The sequence below is a fragment of the Cricetulus griseus genome, chromosome 2 (genome assembly GCF_003668045.3).
Source record: "Cricetulus griseus strain 17A/GY chromosome 2, alternate assembly CriGri-PICRH-1.0, whole genome shotgun sequence".
In the NCBI taxonomy this organism is placed as follows: Eukaryota; Metazoa; Chordata; class Mammalia; order Rodentia; family Cricetidae; genus Cricetulus; species Cricetulus griseus.
In genome coordinates this window covers 205,068,225-205,081,911 of record NC_048595.1, presented here as the reverse complement: position 1 = coordinate 205,081,911, position 13,687 = coordinate 205,068,225, and positions in this window count along the sequence as shown.

The window sequence follows — 13,687 nt, the reverse complement described above, 5'->3', positions numbered from 1 at the left end:
TTAAATATTTTTGTAATTAGAGATGTTCAGGCAGAGACAGGTAGATCTCTGTGAGTTCAAGGCTGCCCTGGGCTACACAAAATTGATCCAGTCTAAAAGACAAACAGAGCTAGGCCGTGGTGGCTCACACCTTTAGTCCCAGCACTAGGGAGGTGGAGACAGGAGTCATATGGCTGGGTGGAGAGAGGAATATAAGGCGGGAGGAGACAGGAATATTAGGCAGGAGGAAACAGGAGCTCATTGCATTCAGTCTGAGGATTCGTAGGGACAGGATCACTCCTTTGGTCTGAGGATTCAGTAGATGTAAGAACTAGCGGCTGGTTACTTTGCTTCTCGGATCCTTCAACATTAATCACTATATCTGACTCCAAGGTTTTATTATTAAGACCAATTAGAATTTGCCTACAGGCCTCCACAAGCACCAGGCACAGACATACATACAGGCGAAACACCTGCACACATAAAGTAATTTTTAAATAACTAAGTCTGTTACAATATTATGCATTATTTGCTTATCTAATAGTCCCAATTTCATAAACATTTACATTTTTGTTCATTAAAACAAGTTTTTAATCACTATGTAATTTAGTAGGAATATCCTAAGTAGGCATCATTCTCTAATTTGTTTTATGGTTAAAGAAAACAAAGAGTATCCAAACAGCAAAGGCTTTGTTCAGTGGTAAACATAAAAAAACTAAAATTTAATCACAGGTTTTAAATATACATTTAGAAAGAGGATACTAAAAACAAATAAATACTTTAGAAAATATTGTTATAGAAAACCAAACATTAATTGTATTGTAGGATAATCAATTAGTCTTAAAATCTTTATAACTTTGTATTTTTAACTTAGTTACAACTATATTCATTTAAAAATTTTTACATAATTCTTTAATCTTAACATTATTATTATTATTACAAAATTTAGAGAGAAAATTTTTTTTTGTGTGTGGTTTTTCAAGACAGGGTCTCTCTGTGGCTTTGGAGGCTGTCCTGGAACTAGCTCTTGTAGACCAGGCTGGTCTTGAACTCACAGAGATCCGCCTGCCTCTGCCTCCGGAGTGCTGAGATTAAAGGCGAGTGCCACCACTGCCCAGCTTAGAGAGAACAATTTAATGAAGTAATATTTAAAACTTTTATTTCATGTGTATTGGTGTTTTGTCATGGGTGTCATGTCCCCTGGAACTGAAATTAGAGACAGTTGTGAGCTGCCATGTGGGCACTGAGAATTGAACCTGAGTCCTCTGGAAGAGCAGTCAGTGCTCTTAACCACTGAGCCTTAATGGTTTATTTTCTTAACCAAAGTTAAACTGATTGCTTGTTAAAGTTTTAACATCCTGCCCTCTAGTTCTTAACAATCTTTACACACACACACACACACACACACACACACACACACACACACACACACACACACCCTTTTTAAATGTCCCTGAGCTTTGGGAAGGTAATATAATAGCGATGTCCCATCTGTGGAGAGCACCACACTGACACTCATTCCCTGCACTTTCACCAGTTGTGAGTTTCTGAATTAACCACAATTATTATGCAATGGAGCTTCTCTGATGAGGTTTGAGAGTGGCACTAATCTATGGTTAAGAAATAGGAGTTAAAAGAGCAGTTTGACATGCCGAGGGTGTGGATAGGTGAAGGAGAACACCCCCACTACACCTTGTCAGGGCAGACATAGATTTGGGTAGGATGATGGTGGGCTCCAGGATCAGTGTGTCACAATGAAACTCTCAGAGGAGGAAGTATCTTAGTCACTCCAGTGTTTTGTGTTATGCAGGCTCTGCTTGGTGTCTCCTACACAATTAAATCCTCTCAGAAGGCCCCCTGGCAGCTTTATCTCAGACTCTCCTGGGGGCCAGCAGACCTTTGTAGTTTGGTGCTGCAACTTGTGACCAGAGATCTCTGCAGAGGGATAATGCTGGCTATCACTACCCTGCAGTGTCCCACTATGGGTCCTCCCCAGGGGGCCATTTTGACGTCAGATGTGTGCTAAGTGGTTATGTTAATGTTATCACACACAGATATTTAAATTATATGCTTAGTGAAATATGTCACTCATACAAGCCTTCCTGGTTCTCTCATGCTGAATCACAGACATCATAAGTGGTATTGGGGTGGATATGACAGTGAGCTAATGTTGGTGTGAGATGTTAGACTGGCACCCCCCAGGGAACCCCAGGATGTTTAAAATTAGCTTCCGTGTCAGAAAATATGGCCAGAACAAAACTATGTTTGGTACGTGCATGCGTGTGTGTGTGTGTGTGTGTGTGTGTGTGTGTGTGTGTGTGTGTGTGTGTGTGTGTGTGTGTGTGTGTGTGTGCGCTTGTGTGTGTGTTTGTGTGTGTGTGTGTGTGGTGTATGCGCATGAATGTGCAGAAACATGAGCCCATGTAGGCACATATGGAGACTATAGCAGGATGTTGGATGTGGCTCTCTACCTTGCTGTTTTGAGGGCCTCTCACTAAATCGGTAGCTTCATTACTAGCAGGTTGGCTGGCAAGCTCTCAAGACTTGCCTGTCTCTGCTTCCCCCACACCAGATCTGGGGGCACAGTCATGTACTGAGTGAGGTACCTTGTTTTTTATGTCAGAGCTGGGGATTGGAGTGAGGTCCCTATGCTTATGGGGGAAATGCTCTTCCCTCTGAGTCATCTCCCAGCCCCCAAACAAGAATGGTAAAGAAAACAGCAACATATGATGTTTCAGTTTTGGTGGAGAGAAAGAACTTCTTCCTCCAGGGGCTGGGTGCGATTTTCATAAGCGGTTGACTCCAGAGAAATTGGGGCTCCCTGAGAAAACACGACTCTCACACATCTGCCTGGGGAGGCCATGGCAGGAGGGTCCGAGGGTTCGTCACACAGCTGCAGTGATTAGTGGTGCGGATGACCCAGGGGAACCGAAGTTACCACGTTAAGGGCGCAGTTTCTAATCAGACCCTCTTCATTGAGACTCATCCACAGGCTCGAGAATCATCAGATTCATACAACCCTCTCATGTTCCACTATTTTCTAGAATGACTCAGCTTACCTGAGTATAATTCTCAGGACACACGACAGAAGCGGAGAAAAGAGGCACCAAGGATATATTGTTGGTCTTTGTCTGAACCCATGACACTCATATCAACAAGTTATTTATCTGCTGAGCACCTACTGCATACTGCGGTCAGGCATAGAAGGAGGAAGCTGTGGGTGTGCACTGGCTCATTACTTCCACGCTACCACTAGATGGGGCTGCTTCTCAGCTGCCCTAGACATCCTGCTAGCCGGTTCCCGCTGTGGTTGGAGAGCTAGCTCCTGCTGCCAGGAAGCTACTGAGAGGGGTTTAGTGTCTGTGGCCATGCAGAGGAGACTGGCTCAAGCCAACTTGGAGAACACCCCAGTCTCGTGGACATGTGTGTGCATGAGGGCAATCGAAGGTGTTGTCAACTTGTTTATTTCTTCTTACATTTTATTTAATTAATTTTTATTTTTCCCTTCACACACACACACACACACACACACACACACACACCACACACACACACACGGGGAGGGAGGGATGAGAGAGAGAGAGAGAGAGAGAGAGAGAGAGAGAGAGAGAGAGAGAGAGAGAGAATAAAAACAAACCAGTAAGAAAAAAAAAATCCAAAAGCCTAAGAAACCACATGAAATTGTTTTTGTGCTGGCCAGCTACAACTACTCCTGGGCATGGGACTGCCCTAGAGTGTGGTTGGCCCCCTCACTGGGGAAGCCAATCTTTCCGTACCCAGCAGGTGTCAATTGCAGATAGCTTCTTGGTTAGGGGTGGAACTTAGCAGTCTCCTCTTCTCAGTGCCAGGATTTTGTCTGGCTAGAACTATGCAGGGCCTGAGATGTTTATTCTTTTTTTCCCTCTCTCCCTGACTGGCCTGAAACATACCATGTAGACTATGATGGCCTCAGACCCACAGACATCTGCCTGCTTCTGCTTCCTGGATGCTGGAGGAGATAAAGGCATGGGCCACCATACCAGCATGGTCCACCTTGTTTTGGGGGGTAGGTCTCTCATTAGCCTGGAACTTGCTTACTGAGCTAGGCTAGCTAGCCAGTGCCTCAAGAACATGCTTATATCTACCTGCCTGGATCTGGGTTTACAAGCATGTACCATTATTGCTAACTCATATATATATTTATTCCTAACTGCAGTGTAAGTATTTATCTTTATATCCACAGGTAAGTGTAGTTCTCACTCATCCTCAAAGAATCTTCTTTTAACAGCAGACCAGGAAACACTGCAGAAATTCACCACTGGTAAAAATGCAGAGAACAATTGGCCATGTACCCAATATCTACAACACAACCCCTGTACCTAAGGCTCAGGGAGCGGCATAGAAGAGGGACAATGTTAGAGGACCCATACATATGCTTTGAGATAGTGTCTTCTATACATGACTGGGAGCTATACCCATGAAATCTTAGTGCTATGGCCACCAAGAAAAAAAAAAAGACCTGCACAATTACAATACCAGATGACATGCCTTGTAAAAAATAATTGAGCATTGTTCCTTCAGTTTCTATTTTGTGGAATAATTTGAGGAGTGTTGGCATTAACTCTTCTTTGAAGGTCTGGTAGAATTCTGCTCTAAAATCATCTGGCCCTGGAGTTTTGTTTGTTTATTTGCTTGGGAGACTTTTAATGACTGCTCCAGTTTCACTAAGGGTATTGGGTCTGTTTAAATTGTTTATCTGATTTTGATTTAACTTTGATAAGTGGTGTGTATCCAGATAGTTATCCATTTATTTTATATTTTTCAATTTGGTTGAGTACAGGTTTTTAAAGTCCTTAAGATTCTCTGAATTTCCTTGGTGCCTGTTGTTATGTCCCCCCTTTTGTTTCTAATTTTGTTCATCTGAATAGTCTCTCTCTGTCTTTAGTTTGTGTCAAGGCAAAGGTTTCTCCATCTTGTTTCAAATGGAACTATCTTTGGTTTAAACTGAAACTGACTCCCCCCCTTTTCTGCTCCCAACCATGAAAAGTCCCATGGGAAAGCAACCAATACTGTTCTAGAAACTTGGACTGAAATGCCCCAATTAACAAATGATCCTTTCCTTTTGACATACAGACTTTTTAAATTCTTCTCTCATCTATTACATCCTGACCACAGTTTCATTCCCTCCTCTCTCTTTCCAGTCTCTCCCACCACTTCCCCTATCCCCCTCCCCACCACACACACTTGCACCTTCCCTCAGAAAAGAGCAGGCCTCTCAGGGACATCAACCAAATGAGGCATAGCAAGCACATACCATAACATCAAGGCTGGATGAGGCAACCCAGTAAAAGGAAAAGGATTCCATAAGTAGGCAAAAGAGTCAGAAACAGCCCCCACTCTCACTGTTAGGAATCCCACAAGAACACCAAGCTACTCAGCCATAGCATATATGCAAAGGACCTAGGTCAGACCCCTCGGGGCTCCCTGATCTCTGTGAGCCCCCATTAGTCCTGGTCCATTGATTCTGTGTGCCCTGTTCTTGTGTCCCTGGTCCCTCTGGCTCCTCTGTTCTTGGTCCTATTAAACTGCTTGCTTGCTTCTCCCTGCAACTTTCATTCAGCTGGATGTAGTTTTCTCTGTTCTTTGCCTTTAAAAGCTCTCTGTAAAATTCATTCAAGACTGCTCTGTGAGAAGTGTTTCTCTCCCGACAGATGCCAGCAGGCTTAATTCAGACCCTCAATTCAGACTTTGGTCCTGTTAAGTGATCTTTGGATCCCTACCCCAAAATAAGTTAATTTAACCAAGGGCCTGTCAATCTTATTGGTTCTTGTCAAAGAACCAACTCCTTGCTTCATTGATCATTTTGTATTTATTTGTTTGTTTCTATTTTACTGATTTCAGTCTTAAGACTGATTATTTTCACTTTCTATTCCTTTTGGGTATAAGTTTGTATTATTTTCACTTTCTATTCCTTTCGGGTATAAGTTTGTTTTGTTCTAGATCTTTCAGGTATGTCATTTAGTTTCGAATATGAGATCTTGACAAATTTTTTTTAAATGTAGGTGCTTAGTGCTATGAACTTTCCTCTTAAAACTGCCTTCATTGTGTTCCATGAGTTTGGGTATGTCATGCTTTCATTTTCATTCAATTCTAGTTTTTTTTTTATTAGTTCAAATTAGAAACAAGCCTGCTTCACATGTCAATCCCTTCTCCCTCTCCCTCCCCTCCTCCCCTACCCCCACCAGCTGCCCACCCCATCCACCCTCTGCTCTCTAGGGAGAGTAAGGCCCTCCATGGGGGATCCTTAAAGTCTGTCATATCATCCTGGGCAGGGCCTAGGCCCTTCCCCATGTGTCTAGGCTGAAAGAGCATCCCTCCATGTGGAATGAGCTCTCAAAGTCCTTTTTTGTTGTTGTTGTTTTGTTTTTTTGAGACAGGGTTTCTTTGTGTAGCTTTGGAGCCTATCCTGGCACTCACTCTGGAGATCAGGCCTGCCTCGAACTCACAGAGATCCACCTGCCTCTGCTTCCGGAGTGCTGGGATTAAAGGTGTGCGCCACCAACGCTTGGCTTTCAAAGTCCTTTCTTATGCCAAGGATAAAAACTGATCTACGATTAGAGGCCTCATAGAGTGTCGAGGCCTCCTCATGGACATCCACGTTCAGGGGTCTGTATCAGTCCTGTGATGGCCTCCCAGACATCAGTCTGGGGTCCATGCGCTCCCTCTTGTTCAGGTCAGCTGATTCTGTGGGTTTCATCAGCCTGGTCTTGACCTCTTTGCTCCTTATTCCTCCCTCTCAGCAACTGAGTTCCAGAGTTCAGTTCAGTGTTTAGTTGTGGGTGTCTGCCTCTGCTTCCATCAGTCACTGAATGAAGTCTCTAGGATGGCATATAAGGTGGTCATCAGTCTCATTATAGGGAAAGGGCATTTAGGGTAGCCTCTCCACTATTGCTTAAATTGTCAGTTGGTGTTATCCCTGTAGATCTCTGGAAATCTTCCCTAGTACCAGATCTCTTCTCGAACCTATAATGGCTCCCTCTGTTATGGTATCTCTCATCCTGCTCTCCTCTATTCTTCCCCTCAACCTTCCTGCTCCCCCATTTCCTCTCCCCTCCTCTTCTCCCCCTCTCATTCTCCCAGCTCCCTCTCCCCTACCCTCAAGCTCCCAATTAGCTTCAGGAGATCCTGTCCTCTTCCCCTTCTCTGGGGTCCATGCATTCTTCTCTTAGAGTCCTCCTTTCCTAGTTCCCTTGGTGATGTGGATTGTAGGCAGGTAATCCTTTGCTCTGTGTCTAAAATTCATAATGAGTGAGTACATACCATGTTTGTCTTTTTGTGACTGGGTTACCTTAGGATGGTTTCTTCTAGTTCCATCCATTTGACTGCGAATTTCAAGATTCCATTTTTTTTTCCTCTGAGTAGTACTCCATTGTGTAAATGTATCACATTTTCTCTATCCATTCTTCAGTTGAGGGGCATCTAGGTTGCTTCCAGGTTCTGGCTATTACAAACAATGCTGCTATGAACAGGGTTGAACATATGTCCTTGTATGAATGTGCATTATTTGGGTATATGCCCAAGAGAGGAATTGCTGGATCTTGAGGAAGAATGATTCCCATTTTCCTGAGAAACTTCCATACTGATTTCCAAAGTGGTCTTACAAATTTGTACTTTCACCAGCAATGGAGGAGTGTTCCTTTTCTCCACATCCTCTCCAGCATAGATTGTCATTGGCGTTTTTGATTTTAGCCATTCTGGCCGGTGTAAGATGGCATCTCAGAATTGTTTTGAGTTGCATGTTCCTGATGGCTAAGGATTTTGAATACTTTTTTAAGTGTCTTTTGATCATTTTAGATTCCTCTGTTGAGAATTCTCTATTTAGTTCTGTACCCCACTTTTTAATTTCATTGTTTGGTGTTTTGGTGGCTAGCATCTTGAGTTCATTGTATATTTTGGAGATCAGCCCTCTGTCAGATGTGGGGTTGGTGAAGATCTTTTCCCATTCTGTGGGCTGTTGTTTTTGTCTTACTGTGTCCTTTGCCTTATAGAAGCTTCTCAGTTTCAGGAGGTCCCATTTATTAATTGTTGATCTCAGGGTCTGTGCTACTGGAGTTATGTTCAGGAAGCGGTACCTCCTACTTTCTCTTCTAAGAGGTTCAGTGTGGCTGGATTTATGTTGAGGTCTTTGATCCATTTGGACTTAAGTTTTGTGCATGGTGATAGATGTGGATCTATCTACAATCTTCTACATGTCCAAATCCAGTTATGCCAGCATCATTTGTTGAAGATGCTTTCTTTTTTCCATTGTATAGATTTAACCTCTTTGTCAAAAATCAGGTGTTCGTAGGTGTGTGGGTTAATATCAGGGTTTTGGCTATCCTGGGTTTTTTGTTTTTCCATATAAAGTTGAGTATTGTTCTTTCAAGGTCTGTGAAGAACTGTGTTGGGATTTTGATGGGGATCACATTGAATCTGTAGATTGCTTTTGGCAAGATTGCCATTTTTACTATGTTGATCCTACCTGTCCAAGAGCATGGGAGATGCTTCCATTTACTGGTATCTTCTTTAATTTCTTTCTTTAAAGACTCAAAGCTCTTACTGTACAGGTCTTTTACTTTTTTGGTTAGCGTTACCTCAAGATATTTTATATTGTTTGTGGCTGTTATTGAAAGACCCCCGAAGAGGTACTTTCGTAGAAGGAGACCCGCACCCAGGAATCAGCGAGACCACGAACTTGGATGCAAAACCGCAAGAGGCTTTATTGGAGATACGGGTACCCGGGGCGACTTAGCTTCTGTGAGGCCAAGCGCGCCGAGCCAAGGGAAAGGGGTCCTTATATAGGGAAAAAGGCGCAAGCTAGGAGCAGGGATTCTATTGGATAATTCTAATGAGGCATTGTACAGAGCTATTCCCATTGGTCAATGTAAATGAGGCGCTATACAGGGTTATTCAAATGAGGCGCAGTACAGAGTTATTCAAATGAGGTGAAACACAGAGTCTTTCAAATGAGGCGAAATACAGAATCATTTCTATTGGATGGTTCAAATGAGACACAGAGCCATTCCAGATCAGCATATTCTCAAGGTCTGGTGTCTGGTACAACAGACTCAATTCCCCCCCCTCCGCGTCCAGATGGCTGACCTTGGGGGCAGAGACCTTGGGACGGAGTGTTTCTCATCGGGCGGGGGCTCAGGGGCAGGGCTCCAGGCCGGCCCACCTGGTGCTCGTTCTCGGGCAGGGCGTGCGGTGGGTGGCGGGGGAAGTAGAGGCCGCCGGGGGTGGGGATTGGGGAAGCCGCCGACAGGAGGAGGAGGAGACAAACTTGAGAAAGAAAGGGCTAAGGGGCAGGGGTCTTTCATTATGAAGGGTGATGTTTCTCTGATTTCTTTCTCATTGCATTTATCATCTGTATATAGTAGGGCTACTGATTTTTTTGAGTTAATTTTTTATCCTGCTACTTTGCTGAAGGTGTTTATCAGCTGTAGGAGTTCCCTGGTTGAGTTTTTTGGGTCACTTATGTAGACTGTCATATCGTTTGCAAATAGTGAAAGTTTGACTTCTTCCTTTCCAATTTGTATCCCCTTGATCTCCTTTTGTTGTCTTATTGCTCTAACTAGAACTTCAAGGATAATATTGAAGAGGTATGGAGAGAGTGGACAGCCTTGTCTTGTTCCTGATTTTAGAGGAATTGCATTGAGTTTCTCTCCATTTAATTTGATGTTGGCTGTTGGTTTGCTGTATATTGCTTTTATCATATTTAGGGATGTTCCTGTTATTCCTGTTCTCTCCAACTCTTTACCATGAAGGGATGTTGGATTTTGTCAAAAGCTTTTTCCAGCATCTATTGAGAAGATCATGTGATTTTTCTTTTTCAGTTTGTTTATATGGTGGATTACATTGATGGATTTTCATATGTTTAACCATCCTTGCATCCCTGGGATGAAGCCTATTTGACCATGGTGGGTGATTTTTCTCATTTGCTCTTGGATGTGATTTGCCAGTAAAATTTTGTTGAGTATTTTTGCATCGATGTTCATGAGGGATATTGGTCTGTAATTCTCTTTTTTAGTTGTGTCTTTGTGTGGGTATCAAGGTAATTGTAGCCTTGTAAAAGCAATGTCCCTTCTGCTTCTATTGTGTGGAACAATTTGAGGAGTACCACTATTAGCTCTTGTTTGAATTTCTGGTAGAATTCTGCAGTGAAGCCATCTGGCTCTGGGCTTTTTTTTTTGGTTGGTAGACTTTTGATGACTGCTTCTATTTCATTAGGGGTTATAAGTCGATTTAAGTTGCTTATCTGTTCTTGATTTAATTTTGGTAAGTGATATCTATCCACAAAATTGTCCATTTCCTTTTTTGAATTTTTTGGAGTACAGGTTTTCAAAGTGTGACCTGATGATTCTCTGGATTCCCCCAGTGTCTGTTGTTATATCCCCCTTTTCGTTTCTGATTTTGTTAATTAGCATGCTCTCTCTGCCTTTTCATTAGTTTGGATAGAGGTTTGTCTATCTTGTTGATTTTCTCAAAGAACCAACTCTTTGTTTCATTGATTCTTTGTAAAGTTTTTCTAGTTTCTACTTTATTGATTTCAGCCCTCAGTTTCATTATTTCCTGACATCTACTCCTCCGTGGTGAGTTTGCTTCTATTTGTTCTAGAGCTTTCATTTGTTCTGTCAATTCTCTAGTGTGACTATTCTTCAGTTTCTTCATGTGGGCACTTAGTGTTATGAACTTTCCTCTTAGCACTGCTTTCAAAGCGTCCCATAATTTTGGGTATGTTGTATCTTCATTTTCATTAAAGTCTAGGAAGTCTTTAATTTCTTTTTTATTTCTTCCTTGACCCAGGAATAGTGCAATTGGGCATTATTCAATTTCCATGAGTTTGTAGGTTTTCTGCAGTTTGTGTTGTTGAATTCTAACTTTAAAGCATGATGGTTTGAGAAGATACAGGGGGTTATTTCAATTTTTTTGGTGTGTCTGTGGAGGTTTGCTATGTTGCCAAGTTGTGGTCAATTTTAGAGAAGGTTCCATGTGGCTCTGAGAAGATATATTCTTTTGTGTTTGGATGGAATGTTCTATAGATGTCTGTTAAACCAAATTATGTCATAACTTCTGTTAGATCCTTTGTTTCTTTGTTAAGTTTCTGTCTGGTGGTCCTGTCTAGTGGTGAGAATGGGGTGTTGAAATTTACTACTATAAGTGTGTGAGGTTTTATGTGTGATTGGAGCTTTAGTAATGTTTCTCTTACAAATGTGAGTGCCTTCGTATTTGGGGCATAGATGTTCAGGACTGAGACTTCATCTTGATGGACTTTTCCTGTGATGACTAGGAAATGCCCTTCTTCATCTCTCTTGATTGACTTTAGTTTGAAGTCCAATTTGTTAGATATTAGGATTGCTACACCAGCTTGTTTCTTGGGTCCATTTGATTGGAAAATCTTTTCCCAACCCTTTACTCTGAGGTAATGTCTGTCTTTGAAGTTGAGGTATATTTCTTGTATACAGCAGAAGGATGGATTCTGTCTTTGTATCCATTCTGTTAGCCTGTATCTTTTTATAGGCAAGTTAAGACCATTGACATTGATGGATATTAATGTCCACTGATTGTTAGTTCTTTTTGTTTTAGATTTATTGTTGGTGGTGTTATTGTGTGGATTTCCCCCTCTTTTTTCTTTTGGTGTTTGGTAAAGTGGGATTATCTATTGCCTATGTTTTTGTGAGTGTAGTTATCTTCATTGGGTTGGAGTTTTCCTTTCAGTACTTTCTGTAGTGCTAGATTTGTGGATATGTATTCTTTAAATCTGGTTTTGTCATGGAATATCTTGTTTTCTCCATCTATAATGATTGATGGGTACAGTAGTCTGGGTTGGCATCCATGTTCCTTTAGCATTTATAGGACATCTATCCAGGACTTTCTGGCTTTCAAAGTTTCCATTGAGAAGTTGCGTGTGATTCTGATTGGTTTGCCTTTGTATATTCCTTGGCCTTTTTTCTTTGCTGCTCTTAATATTTTCTCTTTATAATATAAGTTTGGAGTTTTGATTATTATGTGGCGAGGAGACTTCTTTTTGTGGTCCAGCCTATTTTGTGTTCTGTAAGCTTCTTGTACTTCATAGGCACATCCTTCTGTAGGTTGGGGAAGTTTTCTTCTATGATTTTGTTGAATATGTTTTCTGTACCTTTGAGCTGTATTTCTTCACCTTCTTTTATCTTCCAACATAATATTTTATTTATTTATTTAGCTTATAATATATGTATATATTTATATTTATATAAAAGAGCAATAATGGCAATATGTTATGCATCAATAGCAGCAACAGCTTTTCCGGGTTCTGTAGTCCTTTGAACAAAAATGTAGAGACATCCAGCACACTCCATTTTTAAGAAAACAAAAAACAAACAACAACAACAAAAAAGTAAAAAACAAAATCCCAGAAGACAGCACAGTTCTGTTACTCTTGTGGTACTTGGCACCATTTTTTTTTTTTAAATTAGTTTCTCAGTCATCATCTGGGAGGAAACCATTCTGAGCAACATCATTAAAAACAGCTCTGATAAAGCATGGTCACTACTGTGTATCATAAAGCAGGTCCACATATTAGTGAGTACATATCATGTTTGTCTTTTTGTGATTAGGTTACCTCACTCAGAATGGTTTCTTCGAGTTCCATCCATTTTCCTGCAAATTTCAAGATTCCATTGTTTTTTTCTGCTGAGTAGTACTCCATTGTGTAAATGTACCACATTTTCTCTATCCATTCTTCGGTTGAGGGGCATCTAGGCTGCTTCCAGTTTCTGGCTATTACAAATATTGATGCTATGAACATGGTTGAACAGATGTCCTTGTTATATGAATGTGCTTCTTTTGGGTATATGCCTAGGAGTGGAATTGCTGGATCTTGTGGTAGACTCATTCCCATTTTCCTGATGAATCGCCATACTGATTACCAAAGTGGCTGTACAAATTGGCACTCCCACCAGCAGTGGAGGAGTGTTCCTCTTTCTCACATCCTCTCCAGCATAAACTGTCATTGGTATTTTCGATTTTAGCCATTCTGACAGGAGTAAGATGGTGTCTCAAAGTTGTTTTGATTTGCATTTCCCTGATGACTAAGGATGTTGAACACTTTCTCATGTGTCTTTCAGCCATTTTAGATTCCTCTATTGAGAATTGTCTATTTAGTTCTGTACCCCACTTTTTAATTGGGTTGTTTGGTGTTTGGGGGACTAGCTTCTTGAGTTCTTTGTATATTTTGGAGATCAGCCCTCTGTCAGATGTGGTGGTTGGTGAATATCTTTTCCCAGTCTGTGGGCTGCTGTTTTGTCTTGCTGACTGTCTCCTTTGCCTTACAGAAGCTTCTCAGTTTCAGGAGGCCCCATTTATCAATTGTTGACCTCAGTGTATGTGCCACTGGTGTAATGTTCAGGAAGCGGTCTCCTGTACCAATTAATTCAAGGGTATTTCCCACTTTGTCTTCTAATAGGTTCAGTGTAGCTGGATTTATGTTGAGATCTTTGATCCATTTTGATTTAAGTTTTGTGCAAAGCGATAGGCTTGGGTCTATCTGCAGTCTTCTACATGTCTGCACCCAGTTATGCCAGCACCATTTGTTGAAGATGTTCTCTTTGTTCCATCATATAAATTTGGATTGTTTGCCAAAAATCAGGTGTTCATAGGTGTGTGGGGTAATATCATGGTTTTCAATTCTATTCCATTGGTCTACCAGTCT